Source organism: Macrosteles quadrilineatus, unplaced genomic scaffold (genome assembly GCF_028750875.1).
Source record: "Macrosteles quadrilineatus isolate MER2022 unplaced genomic scaffold, UCM_ALF_1.0 Scaffold_4__1_contigs__length_99947679, whole genome shotgun sequence".
NCBI lineage: Eukaryota > Metazoa > Arthropoda > Insecta > Hemiptera > Cicadellidae > Macrosteles > Macrosteles quadrilineatus.
The window spans coordinates 38704249-38721228 of record NW_026542597.1 but is presented as its reverse complement, the minus strand read 5'-3'; the positions used below and the strand labels follow the sequence as shown (position 1 = coordinate 38721228).

Sequence of the window (16980 nt, the reverse complement as noted above, 5' to 3'; positions counted from 1 at the left end):
GCCAATCTGTCCAGTGTCCGCTATACACTAGCTGTGTGTCTCTTTACACTTACAGATCCATGACTAATATCGTATTATTTGTACTGAAAGAAAACTGTGTCTATTCTTATTTTTACTTTTCATATTTTCAATTTTTGATAGTAAATATTTTTGAGCAATGGAAAAAAATAACGAAAGATATTTGACATACTGATCCAAACGTCCACAACATATAATTTGTAAATATAAATTAAAATTTTGCTAATTTTTGCAGACATCAATGTCTAAGGTTCTGTGTTCAAATACCACCAATCTCCAATGTTGCAATAAGCCGCGAACCTCGCCTGAAGTAATGTGTAGAGAGGAGAGGTTCCTACCTAGCATCCTATGATGTGAAGGTGGGACAAATAGTTCATCTCATTCAAGTTTATATTTCTAAATTTACAAAACAATATAATTTATTTGGAAGCAAAGATTCCTGGTTTCGAATAGATTTTTGTTCGACCCCTACAATACGAAGTGAAGGAATTCCAAAACACTCATGTGATCTGACACCAATCGTTAGTATCCAACTAGATAAAAGTCCTTTAAAATCCCCCGATTTTACCCCATGCCTCTTAATGTCAGGAATTACAAGATTGCTTGAGTCAGTCTCAGATATAGTGTATTTAATTTATTATAAACATTAGATACTAGCAGAGTACCCGTTCTTCGGACGGGGTTGGTATATAAGTATAAAATGCTTATTGCAGTTATACTCAAGCGTTGCGCTTACAATGGGTGAGGACACAGAATGATTTAAATTTACGGTAGGACTATAGTATTACACATCTACCATAGCCATAATGTTTTACCACTTCACCCAAACAATAGAAAAAAAATTATTAAAGATTCGTAAAATATCACAAATTATTCGTGAAATTAAAAACATAAACAAAACTGTAAACAGACATTTATCATTGCGTATCACAGTTTTTTGTTGCTGCTTGGTTCAAATTAGCTGTTTTCATAATTTAAAAAAATAATAGTGCTGCGTCCTGTTGGGAAACCTTATAACTTTTTAATACTATTGCATATTATAGAACCAACTTGTAAAGTTGAAACAGCTGACTAAATTCTTTAATTCCATTTAAATAAGAGTACTCCTAAGAGTCATAAGGTAAACATGGGAAAATCCAGAGCCACTGGGATGGAGTCCGAAAGGATTTTTGAGATAGGAATGTGCCTATTTGGGGAATGTGAGGTATCATCATGCAAATATCAACCCAATCCGTCTAGTAATTAATCAGTGATTTAACTTCAAACAAACAAACACACAAACTTTCACATTTATAATATTAGTAAGATAAGATAATATAAGATTTAGCTATATTATTTCACAGAAAACATACGTGATTATTTGCACGGTGGCCAACTGCACTTACAAACTAACATCCCGCCAGAGCACTAGAGCATACTTGTGTAGAAAACCACTGAAAGCCAGGAGCTCGACACAACGGCTAATAATTGCCTCATTATGTGTTGCGGTTGTCAATTGTGTGTTTACAGACAAGTGTGGACCTCATCAACATCCGTTTGGCAAATTTTGTTACAACTGATTAAAGATGCACGGTTAGCAATCAAAAATGGAAATTACAACTTTTGAGATACTGTATTTTGAAAATTGTCAAAATATTTTAATCCTCCTTTAAATTAAAGAAAATACACATACATTATTGCACGTTTTTTGCTTGTATACCTGTTTACAGAGGTGTGACGTAATTTTCCTGGCGGACTACAAGTGGGAAATTACGCCACCGGTAACAAAACGAGGATCCCAGGATTCGCCCTAGTCTGGTCGCGGGGAGTTTCCCAGGAGTCGATAGTGATTCGGATAGCCTAAGTTTGATAGCCCTGGTTGTCAGAGCTCGAGACGAACGTTGCGGGTTACTAAACACCCTACTCGAAATCACCACTCTAGCCTAGGGCTTGTGGGGAAATAAATAATTTTGACTTGACTCTGTGGGCAAATATCTAAATGACACACTACTAGCTAACTTAACAAATCAACAAGTAAGCTAAGTAGGCACTCCGCTTACCTACGGAGTTAAGTTGTCAACCTGAAACAAACAAGGTTAGAACAAGAATAGGCCTAACCTAGTCTAACTCCCACAGAGTCCGAATTTACTAAAATGATAAGAAAACAAGTTAGCCTAAGTGGTCCAGGTGAGGAACGAACAAAAAACAAAACTAAAAAGGTGAAACTGCTCCTTGAGCCAAAAACGAAAAACTAAAACTTTAACTTCCTCACGTGTTCAACTTAGACCAACTTCGACAGAACTTGTCCAGCAGAAACCTGTCTGCTGGAACAGACTTTGGTACGTTTGGGGAACTTTAAAAAAAGGGTTTTAAGAATTAAAAAAGAAAGTCCCAAGACGGATTATGAAACGTAATTGAAAATATATTTCACCAACTGCAGTACTTTACTCAAATTGTTGGTTAAGGCGTATGACTAGGTCTGCGAATCAGGCCTAGCCTTCAAGTTCAACCAAGTTTCGTACACGAAAACTGGTCAAGTAATATACAATAATCTGTAAGTTAGTTACAAAACTTACCCGATGACGAAATTATATCAAAATAATCACTACGAAACAATACGTACGAACTTAAGCTTTCAGAGCTTGCGATACGAACTTTAACTTGCACGAATTTTCGAGAACGAACCAAAAGCGAAACAAACTTACGAAAAGCCGGGATTACGAATGACAATCTCCTCCACCACTCTTCTTCTTCCCTCACCTTCGTCTCAGAATCGAGACGAAAGTTAAAACGCTTCCTGATTGGTCAGCACAAACAGAGTCAGCTGAGTCCCGTGTCAGCAAAGGCAGGCGTATGATAGCTTTAACATGCTTTATAGCTGCCTCGCTCACAAAGTGGATCAGCTGCTCTTATTCTCTCCCGTAGCCCGCCCTCAGACGCAGTCGAACAACCAAACAACCAAACTGACACCAACGTCGTCTGCTGTCTTGGAATTGGAGGTTAGGTGCGATGTCAGTTTAGCGTCGCGACTAGGGCACAACAACAGCTTACATTCAGCTGTTTAAGTTTCGTGGTTTAGCCGTTATTTTACCCCCTACACATTTGACCCGTTACACCCCCTCCACACTTCGGAACGAAAAAAAAGAAAAACGAGAAAAAGAAAAAAGCTGTTGAACTTTCCTGCAGATGACACATCAGTAGGATCGTGGGCAGGAAAAATTGACAGAAGCCGATGCCGGACCCCGTTGGTCCGGCTGCTCCAGGGTGTTGACGACGAAAAGTGGGCGAAATTAGTAATGATGTAGACTGTCTGAGGCCGAGTTGCCTCAGAGGTCTGGACGAAAACGAATCGGGGCGAAGAGTAACCAAAGGTGAAGAGTAAGCGTGGGGTTTACAAAGGTAGGGTAGTACGGCAGGCTCGGAGTCTTGGAAGCGGGGCGAAGAGCTACTCACGAGGATACGTCACCCCCAGACGAGGGTTAGCTATGGCTGCTTGTCGGCAGCTTGACGTGACCGAAAGGACTGACGAACAACGGATCACCAGACGTCGCTGCGGTTGCGGGATCCTTGCATATTAGTCACGTGCACAGAAAGGTTTTAAGTCTTTCACGTGCACGACGTGCACCGCAGCAGAATCCTCGTCTCGTACCTCGTAGAGATTAGCACCTCGACGACCGACCACAATGCAGGGGCCATGATATTTTGGTGCTAATTTCCCTACGATGGCGTCAGCAGCGGAAGACAGGATGTGGAGTCTTCTCATCACCTGCGTGCCAACTTCGTGAGTCACCTCCCTACGACGGAGGTTATAATATGTCGATTGCCTCTCATAGGCAGCCTTGAGGTTCTTGTGTGTCTGCGCGAACAGACACTGAAACTCATCCAGTCGTTTGCGATGGGTCTCGCTCAACGAGGGACCTTGGGGAGTTTCAGACACCTCAAACGAAGGGCCACGGACGGCACAGGGAGGCTTCAGTTCGCGACCAAAACACAGCATCGCAGGAGTGAATCCAGTAGAGTCGTGGACAGCTGTGTTTAGGGCGTACTGAAACTCCACCAGGTGGTTGTCCCAAGACCTATGGTTGCCTTTTACGAACTGCGCAATCATAGTCTTCACCACCCGGTTTTGCCTCTCGACTGGGTTCGACTGTGGGCTGTAGGGGGCCGTCGTCTGCAGCGTGATGCCCCACTCCGCCGCCAACTCCCGAACCAGTTTACCGACAAACTGCGTGCCGTTGTCCGTAATCAACACATCCGGAGCTCCATGTCGAAGTAGGATAGCCTTCAGCTTTGTCACCACATTCTTTGCGGTTGCAGACGCAATGGAGGCAAGTTCCGTCCATTTGCTGAAGGTATCCTGCACCACGAGCAGAAATCGCTGACCCCGCTGTGATCTAGGCAATGGGCCTACTAGGTCAGCAGACACTGCGTACCACGGTCCTTGGGGTTGTCGGAAGTACATTTTCCCAGCTGGTTTCGTTTGGGGTACTTTATAGGCCTGGCATTGGGCGCAAGACCGTACATAGGCCTTCACCTCACGACGCCAGTTAGGCCAAAAGTACTCCCCACCAACTCGGGCTAACGTCTTCTTCACCCCAAGGTGTCCTGCCGTAGCCGTGTCGTGGTTTTCGTGCAGTACCACGGATACTTGGTCGCTTGGCACACACACCCTCCATGTCGTAGGTCGATCCTTCTTCGAGACAGCACGATACAGCTTACCGTCGCGAAGCTGGTATCTCGAGTATCGCCCAGGGTGTTTGCTGACCAGGTTGCGAAGGCGGTCATACCAAGCACCGTGGCTGCCCGGCGGGTTACCATCGTTGTCCACGTCGGAAGATGGGTCGTCAGTCTCCTGCTGCGTCGGACCAGGAGCTTCGTGATCGATAACGTCACCCGCCGGATCATCACCGAGTGAAGGTTCGTCACCTTCAGCATCGGTTAGGCGTCGTAACCGCAACTGTTCCCTAGCACCGCGTCTGGTTAAAACTCCGACCTCAAACGTAGGTTGATCGGGTTCACCAGACGAGCTGGGCACTTCAGGGACCGGCTGACGAGACAGGGCGTCGGCCACTCTGTTCGCTGTCCCCTTGCGGTACCTTATCTCGAAGTCGAATTGCTGCAACTCCATAACCCACCGAGCCAGGCGCCCACTAGGCTCACTGAGCTTAAGCAGCCATTTTAGGGCGACATGGTCGGTTATAGCAATGAAGTGGTAGCCTTCGAGATAAGCCTTGAATTTCCGAACAGCCCACACGAGAGCAAGACACTCCTTCTCGGTAGTCGTGTAGTTCTGTTCGGCCTCAGAGAGTAGCCTACTGGCATACGCAACGACCACTTCCCGGCCGTTTACACTCTGAGTTAGCGCTGCTCCCAGGCCATAATTCGAGGCGTCGACCTGGAGCACGAAGGGTTGGCCGAAGTCGGGACAGGCGAGAATCGGGGCCGTCACCAAGGCGTGCTTCAGAGCTTCGAATGCCTTAGTTTGTTCGGGTCCCCAGAGCCACTTGGCGTTCTTCTTCAGCATACCTCGAAGCGGAATGGTTACTGAAGCGAACTTCTCGACGAATCGCCGATACCACGACGCAAGGCCTAGGAAACTGCGAAGTCCCTTGACGTTCGTGGGTGCGGGGAAATCCTGAATGGCGCGGACCTTCTCAGGATCCGTGGCGATTCCATCTTGGCTCACGATGTGTCCCAGATACTTCAGCTCCCTACGGGCGAAGTGACACTTCTCGGGGTTTAAACGAAGGCCCGCCTCGCGTAGGCGGCGAAAAACAACCCCCAGAAGTTCTAGATGCTCCTCGAAAGACGTTGACACTACCACAAGGTCATCAAGGTAAGCGAAGACCTTCGGCTCCAGCTCAGGCCCGATGACTCTATCCAGAAGGCGCTGGAAGGTGGCACCGGCCGAGTGTAGGCCAAACGGCATGACCTTGAACTGAAAAAGGCCTAGGCCTGGCACAGTGAAGGCGGTCACGGGGCGACTGTCGACGGCCAATGGCACTTGCCAGTAGCCTTGCTTCAGGTCCAAGGTACTGATAAACTTGGCCTGCCTGAGCTTCTCAAGGATGGCGTTAATCCTAGGCAAAGGATACGCGTCCTTAATCGAGGAGTCGTTCACCCTGCGCATGTCGATGCAAAAACGGTATTTCCCAGTCGACTTCCGGATCAACACGATCGGAGAGCTCCATGGACTCTCGGATGGTTCGATTACGTCATCCTTCAACATGGCAGCTACTTCATCGTTGATGACCGCTTGCATCGCAGGGTTACGAGGGTAGTGGCGCTGTTTGATCGGGACTGCGTTTGGTTTGAGCCGGATGACATGCTCAGTCAACGCCGTGGGTCCCGCAACAGCATCGAAGAGAGGAAGTTCTTTCTCGAGAAAATTCTTGAGATGCTGTTCTTCCTTTGACGTCAGCGGTTCCAATGTGCCCGTCGCACAAGGGAGAGTCGTGGTCGTGTCGAATGTGCCATCGTTGTTGACGTTTATACGTATGAGGTTAAGGTCTCGAATACACCTCATACCTAATACGACGTCCGTGGTGGGCCCAGGCACGAAATAGGCTCCGAGTATGAGGTTTTCACCTAAGATCTGGGCCGGGATGTGGTACTTCGTCTCAATCCGACAACGTGTACCATCAGCCATCCTCAGGTCCGCCGAAGATATCTCAGGTTTTACCCCACACTCGTCGAAGTGACGAACAACCTCATCCCCGACGAGGTTTACAACTGCTCCGGTGTCCAACAGAGCTTGGAATCTCTTCCCCAGGAGCGTGACGTCGACAAAAGGTCGGATGTCGGTTGACTCAGACGATGTTCCAGCCGACACGTACGAGGTGCTCACGTAATTGAGCTCGGTAGAGGTCGTAGGCGGCTGCGCTGCGGGCTCAAGTGACCTCACGATTCCTGAGCCCGATTCGGTAAAGGCCCTTATGTACTGGAGCCATGAGCTCCATTCGTCGGAGGTAGTGCGGCCACGGGACGTGGGCTCAGGCGACCTCCTGCGGCCTGAGTCCGTCTGGCGTTTCCCGCGCGACAACCGCAGCTCGTAGTGGCCACTCCTACTTGTTTGCAGTAGTAACACCGCAACACCCTCGGCTGATCGCAATCTCGGAAGACATGCCCGCGTGCATCACAATTCCAGCAGACCGGAGGGTTGCGGTTACTCGGTGATCTGGATGGACTCGTAGACGGTAGGCCCCGGTTTCTATTATTAGGAACGGTGGCTGTCGTATGCCTTGCCTGGTTACCCCCACTCCTTGCAGGGTAATCACCAGTGCGGCCGGTCTTTGGCGAGGTAGGTTGCGGTTTACGGTCGGGCTCAGAATAGTCCATCACCGCAACATCGACGAAACGGTCCATTCGACGCCTGGGCGTGTAGGCAGTCTCAGGCACCAATGCTTGAGCGACTGGAGGGGGAGGGCGGAACAGCTTGCGCTCCCGTAGCAGCTCCTCGTACTCATCGGCTCGCTCGATGAGGTCGGGTAGCGTGACAAAGTCATGACGTCGTATCATGAACTTGTATTCCGGCCTCATGTTCAGGTACACCAGGTCGATGGTTTCCTGGTTAGAGAATGTGCCGCTCCGTCGGATCAGGGTTGTCAGAGCAATCACAAAATCTTTGAATGACTCCGTTTCACCCTGAGTGCGCTTCCGTATCTCGTCATCCAAGTGGCGATGATAGCCAGCAGGGAAGAACTGGACCTCGAATGCCCGCCTAAAGTCGTGGAAGGAACGCCACATCATTTTGTTGTTCCTGTACCAGAGGAGAGCTTGGCCATGTAGAAGTGAAGGCAAAGCCTTCAAAACGTCCTCTGGCGACAGAGAGTAGGCCTCGCGCAGCTCCTCTAGACGCTCCAGAAACGAAACCGCATCTCGTCTGCCGTCGAAGCGCAAGTTCCACTTCCGGACCTTGTCACAGAGGGCGGACGACGTTTTAGCAACGTCATCAGGTCGGTCATCACTCCGTAGGACATACGAAGACCGGACACCTCCATATCCATCCCTTGGCCGAGACGGGACTGTGTATCGGGAGGTTAGCGGGTCGATCCCGTGGACTGGAAGCTCGGCGTAGTCCTCCTCACGTCGTGAGCCCCGCTGTTCGAGGTTCAACACCTCGGCTAACGTGTGCTCTAGGCTGCGCATGTCAGCATTGGGCGATAGGCCGAGCATCTGCCGCATGCGGTCCAAAGTGTGACGTACCGGATCGGCATCAGAATTTTCCGGGAGCGAAGACCTCGGAGCGAAGTCGAAGGCATGTCGAGCGTCAGTCAAGTTCTCCAGTCCTGCGAGTGAGGGTTCATGTGATGCCGAGGTGACCGCAGCAGGTGGGCTCTGACGCTGGAACGTAGCAGGGGGTAGGCCTACGAGTCCATAGGTACCGGGTGGTCTCCACGCAGTAGGCTGAGGCATTGACCCCGTTCGGTAGTCGAAAGGCGATGGGCGTGGAGTAGGCTCCTGCATCGAACTCCGGGCCTGGTTATCTAACACCTGGCCAGTCGTAAACACCTCCTCCTGGGAGGTTGGAGAAGACGGTGCACCAGCGTTGCTTCGCCAGTACGTGCAGAGACGTTTGCGCATTTCTGCCAGTGTACCATGTGATGGCAATTGGTGTCGCGCCATCTCCACCATCAACTGTTGCTTTGACAGCTCATGTATCCAGCCGACACGTGGATCATCCGTTGGGTAGAGCGGAGCAGTATAGCCGGTCGAGGTCACCGGTCGTGTGTACACCGTTGACGTAGTAGTAACTGTTGATGCACACGAGCAGGTAGGGATAACCGATGACGTAGTCACCACGGCCCCAGCCATGGTTAGAACTCCTGGCGTCGTTGTCAAAATTTCAGGGAGTGAGTTAGGCATAGCTGCAAAGTATTAGTGCACAACAAGACAAACAAATTGCAAAAATAGTTTAAAAGGCTGAAATTGATTAACAATTATGAAAATCCACAATAGGCCTATTTAAATTCAGGCCTAACGTTAAACAGCACTAAATAAGTCCAAACAAGACAACTTTAAAAAAAAAAAAATTTTTTTTTTTTTTTTTTTACAGCCTAAGTCCCAACTAGGTACTCAAAACCCAGAAAATTTGTTAAAATAGGACCAAGTCCAAACTGCTCCAAAATCCAATAATAAAAAGGCTAAAATGCAATAGGCTACTATAAAGTAAACGTTTTACCTAAAATAAATAGGCTATCACACAAATAGGCTAAAATATTTAACGCTAAACACCAATAGGCCTAGGCTAGCAATAGGCTACAATGACGAAACCAGAAAATATGTAGGCCTAAGCTACCTAATAAACTAGAAATGCTAGGCTAGAACGTTAACGTAGAATAAAAAATAACAGTAGGCCTAGGCGAATACTTGAAAGGCTAGAGCGGTTAACGTAGGCTAAAATCTTACAACTCGACGTCAGCTGCTACAGCGATCTTAGCTTGAGCTCACCAAGTACTATCAGACTATCCAATCACTGGTCCAACTGCTTCGGGCGCCATTTATGTGACGTAATTTTCCTGGCGGACTACAAGTGGGAAATTACGCCACCGGTAACAAAACGAGGATCCCAGGATTCGCCCTAGTCTGGTCGCGGGGAGTTTCCCAGGAGTCGATAGTGATTCGGATAGCCTAAGTTTGATAGCCCTGGTTGTCAGAGCTCGAGACGAACGTTGCGGGTTACTAAACACCCTACTCGAAATCACCACTCTAGCCTAGGGCTTGTGGGGAAATAAATAATTTTGACTTGACTCTGTGGGCAAATATCTAAATGACACACTACTAGCTAACTTAACAAATCAACAAGTAAGCTAAGTAGGCACTCCGCTTACCTACGGAGTTAAGTTGTCAACCTGAAACAAACAAGGTTAGAACAAGAATAGGCCTAACCTAGTCTAACTCCCACAGAGTCCGAATTTACTAAAATGATAAGAAAACAAGTTAGCCTAAGTGGTCCAGGTGAGGAACGAACAAAAAACAAAACTAAAAAGGTGAAACTGCTCCTTGAGCCAAAAACGAAAAACTAAAACTTTAACTTCCTCACGTGTTCAACTTAGACCAACTTCGACAGAACTTGTCCAGCAGAAACCTGTCTGCTGGAACAGACTTTGGTACGTTTGGGGAACTTTAAAAAAAGGGTTTTAAGAATTAAAAAAGAAAGTCCCAAGACGGATTATGAAACGTAATTGAAAATATATTTCACCAACTGCAGTACTTTACTCAAATTGTTGGTTAAGGCGTATGACTAGGTCTGCGAATCAGGCCTAGCCTTCAAGTTCAACCAAGTTTCGTACACGAAAACTGGTCAAGTAATATACAATAATCTGTAAGTTAGTTACAAAACTTACCCGATGACGAAATTATATCAAAATAATCACTACGAAACAATACGTACGAACTTAAGCTTTCAGAGCTTGCGATACGAACTTTAACTTGCACGAATTTTCGAGAACGAACCAAAAGCGAAACAAACTTACGAAAAGCCGGGATTACGAATGACAATCTCCTCCACCACTCTTCTTCTTCCCTCACCTTCGTCTCAGAATCGAGACGAAAGTTAAAACGCTTCCTGATTGGTCAGCACAAACAGAGTCAGCTGAGTCCCGTGTCAGCAAAGGCAGGCGTATGATAGCTTTAACATGCTTTATAGCTGCCTCGCTCACAAAGTGGATCAGCTGCTCTTATTCTCTCCCGTAGCCCGCCCTCAGACGCAGTCGAACAACCAAACAACCAAACTGACACCAACGTCGTCTGCTGTCTTGGAATTGGAGGTTAGGTGCGATGTCAGTTTAGCGTCGCGACTAGGGCACAACAACAGCTTACATTCAGCTGTTTAAGTTTCGTGGTTTAGCCGTTATTTTACCCCCTACACATTTGACCCGTTACAGAGGGGTGACAATTTAAGTATACAGTAACGAAACAGTTAGAGAATTGATTGGGTAATGTCCGTGTATGTATGTGGATGTGTACAGACCACGCCTGAGGTTCGATATTGATTAAACTTGTTATGTAGGTACTAATCCATGGTATTTCCAGGTATTTTTCTTTTTTTAAGATTTTTACTGTGATTTCCCCATACAAACCCATAAATTAACAGAAAAATTGCATTTTCTAAAATAAACCGCCGAAACGATTTTGATCAAGCTTTTGTATGGTGTAGCCCTTAAAATTCTAAACAAAATGGCATAACACCTGATGCTGTAAAAATTCCGATTCTGAAGTTATTTTAACTTATGTTATTTTCCCATTAAAAAAACCATAAAATACCGGAAAATCGGATTATGAACAAAACTGTCTGATTATAATTAGTATGTAATGGACCTTAAAATGATAAAAATAGTGCAACCGTCCAATAAACTCAATCCTCACCTATATTCGCGTCACTTGGTAACGTTTGATAGGGAATTAAAAGTTCTAAATAATAGTATTCTTGAAATTTTTTCATAAAATCAGCCATTTTTTTGGTAACTTAAGTTAAACAAATTTAAATGGCCGTCGTTATTTTGTAATATTTTTAAGTCGAATCAAGATTAATTTTCTTCCTCACATTGGTCTCTTCTACCTTACATACATACCGAGTTTCATAAATATCGGTTGAAAAAATTTAGAGATAAAAAAGTGTATTAAAAAAACAAAATGGCGGATATCTGGTTAACGAAGAGATGAAAAAAGATTTTATTCTTGATTTTCTCTTTATTTTGACCCAAGGAATCACTACGTAAATTATGTCCCCACCTTTTTTGAACACCCTGTATACACGTTATACCGGAAGGAAATGTATTTGATTTCATCTGATTCATAGGAGGATGAATATCAATAAGTAACTTAAATGCTTATAAATAATATTAGCCTACTCTCAATGTAGCTATTTCGATTCAATACTTTTAAACCTTCCCATTTTTACGCTCAGCATTGTTTTTTGGCATGAATCAATAATAAAAACCATCGATCAAATCTGAATCTCAAATTTAATAACGACAATGGTAATTTTAAGGTAGATGTTTCTTTTTAAAAGAGATGTCATCACTAATTAGTAAATATTTTTGTTGTTTTGCAGTATTCATTGAGTATTTTAGGCTGGATCACTTATTAATTTAAAATTATTATAAAGCAAATAATATATTAATGGTTTTTATATGATTTTTAAATCACACACCTCAGCATAAGATACGAAATAATAACCCATGTACCCTGCAGTTCTTCTACCTGATATTTTAATCTTTGGTATTGTTTTATTTTCGTGTTTGCATTCAGGATGTTCATCGCAGTTATTAAAATCTGAAGTGGGCCGTGAAGTTAATTTACCTTCCTCTGTTCCTTCATTATGAATATCTCGTTGAATGTTTTAAAGTACTGTAGTTTGAATTTTAGTCTCAATCATACCCATTTTTATAAAAAGTATGTTGCCTTGAATAGTTATATTTTAAGTGTTTATTTTTTATTCAGTTTAGTCGTCTGAACTTTTCAATTGTATTATTTTATATTGTGTTTAAATACAACATTCATTAGTCAAACCTTAAAACTTTAAGGTTGTAATATATCAAAATCTTTATTACATAGTTTTGGGTCCCATAAACATCATACTTATAAAACTATTTGGATGAGAAACGTAATTCTGTATATAAATTTTAAATTTGGTACAGATATTAAAAAGTCGATATATTTCAACTTAAAACTGGAAGTGCCTGAAAATGGACCATGTTCAGTGTCAGGATCTTTAGACCAGCTGTAGACAGTTGTTTTTATTAAGGCGTATGCAGTCGAAGCCTTTTATAAAATGTGCTTCATGTAAAGTTCTAGTCCTCTTCTCTTTCTTATTTTCTCTTATTTCATACTATAATTAATTGCTGACAGTGAGATAAAAATATGCTTTTGTTTGCATTAATCTGCCCTTTTAGTTTCGTATTGTCAAAAGGTTGGTGAATAGGTAAACAAACTTTCTACAAGAATAAGAATAAGAATAAGAATAAGAATATTTATTTTTCCTTTAGACAAATACATGCATTTGGAATCGTCATAATAATCACAAGGCAAATTCAATAACAATCAACATCATGCTTCTACAAAACTCTCAAAATGTCTACAATAAATAAATAATATATAATAATAAATAATCACTTTATGTTCACAACTAAAACTAAAAGATGCAAGGTCTAATTACACATGCAAGTCAAATAAATATCACATATCAAGAGCCAAAACTTAAAAATAGGTAAAAAAACTTAAAAATAGGTACTTACGGATGCTGCTGGTATATTAAAAAAATCATTCCAGGAATACAGTGGGTTGGCCAATAAAAGGTTTCTGAGGTTGGTTTTGAATTTTGAAAAATTCTGGTTTCGGGCTTCACATGGGAGTCTGTAAAAAAATCTTAAACTTAATAAGCTGTGTTGAACTTGACTTTTTCTTAATCTAACAAATGGCACATCAAAAAGGTTCTTATATCTAGTGTCATGCTCATGAAAATCCTCTCTCAAATTAACATCGTCTATCTTACTTTTTAAATTTAATATGCACACAAATACATATAAACTAAAACATGTCATCAAGCCCTCAGATACAAAAATGGGCTTACAATGATCTGTGGACGTTGCCTCAGCCAGCAGACGTACTGCTTTCTTTTGCAGTAGCAATACACATTTTACATCTGGTGCACTGCCCCATAGCCTCAAACCATATAAAATTACACTTTCAAAAAGGGATTTGTAAGCAGTTTTGACATAATCTTTAGGTACACACATTTTCAGGTTTCTGAGCAAGTATAGGATTCTAGACAGCCTACAACAAACTAGATCTATATGACTAGCCCAAGTTAGCCTACTATCCAACACAATACCTAGGACCTTAACACTCTTTACCTCATTATTTCTCAATGAGAAAATTACTGACTCAGTTTTGTCTTCATTTAAAAGAAAGAAATTAGCCCTAAACCAGTCAGCAGCCTGATCCAATGATTGCCCCATGGCAGTTTCCAGCTTTGAAAAATTTTGTTCCGTAAGTACCAGCGAGGTATCGTCAGCTTAGCTGACGATCCCAGCATCAACATTACCTGTAATATCATTGACACTTATCAGAAAAAGGAGGGGCCCCAACACTGACCCCTGAGGCACTCCATGGTTCACTTCCCTTAAGGTTGACCTCATACCATTCACATGAATGATCTGCTGTCGTCCTCCCAAGTACGACCTCAGCAGCTCAATTGAGTTCTCCTTGACTCCATAGTGCTTCAACTTGATTAACAACGTGTCATGGTCGACAGTGGCAAAAGCCTCACTGAGGTCACAAAAAGTAACCCCAGTAAAGCTGTTCCCCTCAAAGCCCCCAACTAGCTACCAGACAATCAATTGCATCAATTGTCGATAGATTACTGCGGAAACTATACTGGGAGGACGTCAACAGATTGTTGCATTCAAAATACCTGTACAATTGAGATTTTAATACTGCCTCAAAGATCTTTGAGAAAATTGGCAAAATGGACACTGGCCTAAAATTTTGCACACAGTCCCAACTGCCTTTTTTGTGAATAGGCACTGTTTTAGAAATCTTTAAAAAATTCGGAAAAACACCCTGCTTGATACACATATTGATACAAAATGTGAGCGGAAAAACTATATGCAAAATGATCCTCTTAACTAATGAATTTTAAATGTTATAAAGATCCTTACTTGTAGAGTTCTTCATCCTTGATACCAACTCAAACACTTGTGTTGGACTAGTCTCTTCAAATTCAAATTGGCTGTTGGGAGAAGGAGTCGCCTGTAGCATCTGTTGGGCGGATGTCGCTGTTACCCCAACTGCCTCTCTCGCTGACTGTACAGAGTTTGTGAAGAAGTCACCAAAGTCATCCGGTAGCAGTGAAGTTGACCTCGGACGACCAGGAGTTGTTTCTGCCTTGATGATGTTCCAGGCCATAGCACATTTATTTGACGAGTTTTCAATTTTTGAGGCATTAAATTCGAGTTTAGCCTGTCTCAGGTCACTTCTGTATTCACGCTTCACGCTGCGGTACAAGTTTTTCAATTCAGGTGAATTTTCAGATCTAAGAAGGTCGTAGATCAAGAGCATCCAATTTCTCTTCTTGAGTAGAGTGTCATTTAACCATGGCAACTTCGGTTTGTTCTTCTTCTTGCGGTATGTTGAAGGCTTGGGTTTTATGCATTTGGTAGGCACACAGTAGTCCATTGTATTTACAAAAAGGTCCAAAAAGAGTTTAAAATTTTCTTCTGCGTTAACAGATGTTAGCACCGTACTCCAGTCAATGTTGTCCAGTTGTGATACAAAATATTGTATCTCTTCTTCGGTGAACTTCTTTACCCACTTTGTAAACATTGCCTCGTTGGAGACAGATTCCATGTTGTTGCAGATAAACTCGGCACATAATGCATCATGGTCACTGATAGCAATCTGTTTTACTTCCACTTTGAGGCAAGTGTCGTCTAAATCGGTAACTATGTTGTCTAGACAAGCTTTTTGGCGGGTAGGCTCATGGTTTTTACAATAAATATTAAGAGATCTAAGTAAATACAGAAATGAAGCTGACCTCGTGTCTTGAGTAAGGATATCCACATTAAAATCTCCACCTATTACAAGGTAGTTGTCAGTTCTCAGGTTGCTCAGAGAAATTACAAGTTCTTCAAAGGCAGTCAAAAATTGTTCAAGATCACCATTAGGCGAACGATAAACTCCAACAAATAAAATATTTACAAAATCTAAATGAATACATACAAATTCATGGTGAAGTTCACGGCAAAAATTTGAGACATCAATGACCTTGAAATTGTTTGCAAGGGAGTTGGCTAAAAATAGAGCCACGCCCCCATGTTTCATCTCATTTCTACAAAAGGCACTCGCCAACGTAAAACCGCACACCTTCTTGCAAGAAATCATTTTGTTTGTTAGCCAGTGTTCAGACAAACAGAGCACCATAAAGTCATCCAGTGACAACATAACCTCCAGTTCAGGGATTTTATTTTCCAATGATTGTACATTCAGGCACAACATACGGATTTTGGTAGGCCTAATTCCATTTCTTGACCCTACCACACTGGTACAGGTGCTTAAGGATTCTTGGTTCTGTGGAAAGTTCGCCCTAAAAAAGTGCTAGCATTGCTAGGCCTAGAACCACGTCGTGATGGAATAAAAGATCGCAACTTTAAGGTTACAACTTTACTTACAATACTTACAACTTTACTTACAACTTTAACTTTTAAGGTTACAAAAGGTTACAGCTTTCATATTGGAACTGAATGTCTAATTAGTAGATTTTAAACCCACCCTTTTCAAAACTTGGGTTAAATAATCTTTGGTTATTAATTACTAGTTGGTCCGTAACTTTATTGTTATCATGGTTATATCAAAAACATAAATTGAGATGCACTTAGTGAAAATATCCTTTCCTATTTATGTGACTTGTAGAGTCAGGGCATATTGATTAAATAAAATTGACATTTTTCACCACTAGTTTTATCGATCAAGTTTTCAGCCTCTGACAATTTATTAGGTAGAGATCGTTTTTTGTAGTCGCTATATGGAGCATCACCCTTCGGCCTTAGTCTTTAAAGTGAGTACCGAAAAAAAGAAGTGTGGTATTATTTGTAAATTTCATAATCTATCATCTATTTTAACATAACTTGACCATTTCATCTGTAACCTGTATGCTAAATGTGGTATAATATAGTATAGTATAGTATTTAGCTAAATGTGGTATCTTTCATAACTCTGACGTTGTTTATATTTAAATATTCATTTAATCAACGGGAAACTAGAATTTATTTCCAACAACGTAACCCATTATAATTCTTAATACTCAATTCCTAACCAACTTAGTGGATTTTACTTGCTTAAATAATTACAGCTGTAGTATGAATGAAGTTCTCATCTTCCATTCTTGACTTGTAAGTGGCTCTTTTCAAATTTAAGTACTTAAATTTCTTTACATTGAAACTTCTTTACATTGGAGGATCTTTCCTCCAAAAGACTGGAACA

At 42.8% G+C, this 16980-nt stretch overlaps 1 protein-coding gene across 1 annotated transcript in view; it reads left to right on the top strand.

The window, feature by feature from the left end:
* Positions 1–16980, top strand: part of LOC128992858 (metabotropic glutamate receptor 1-like) — a 105103-nt gene that overhangs the window by 25184 nt on the left and 62939 nt on the right. The window lies entirely within an intron of this gene.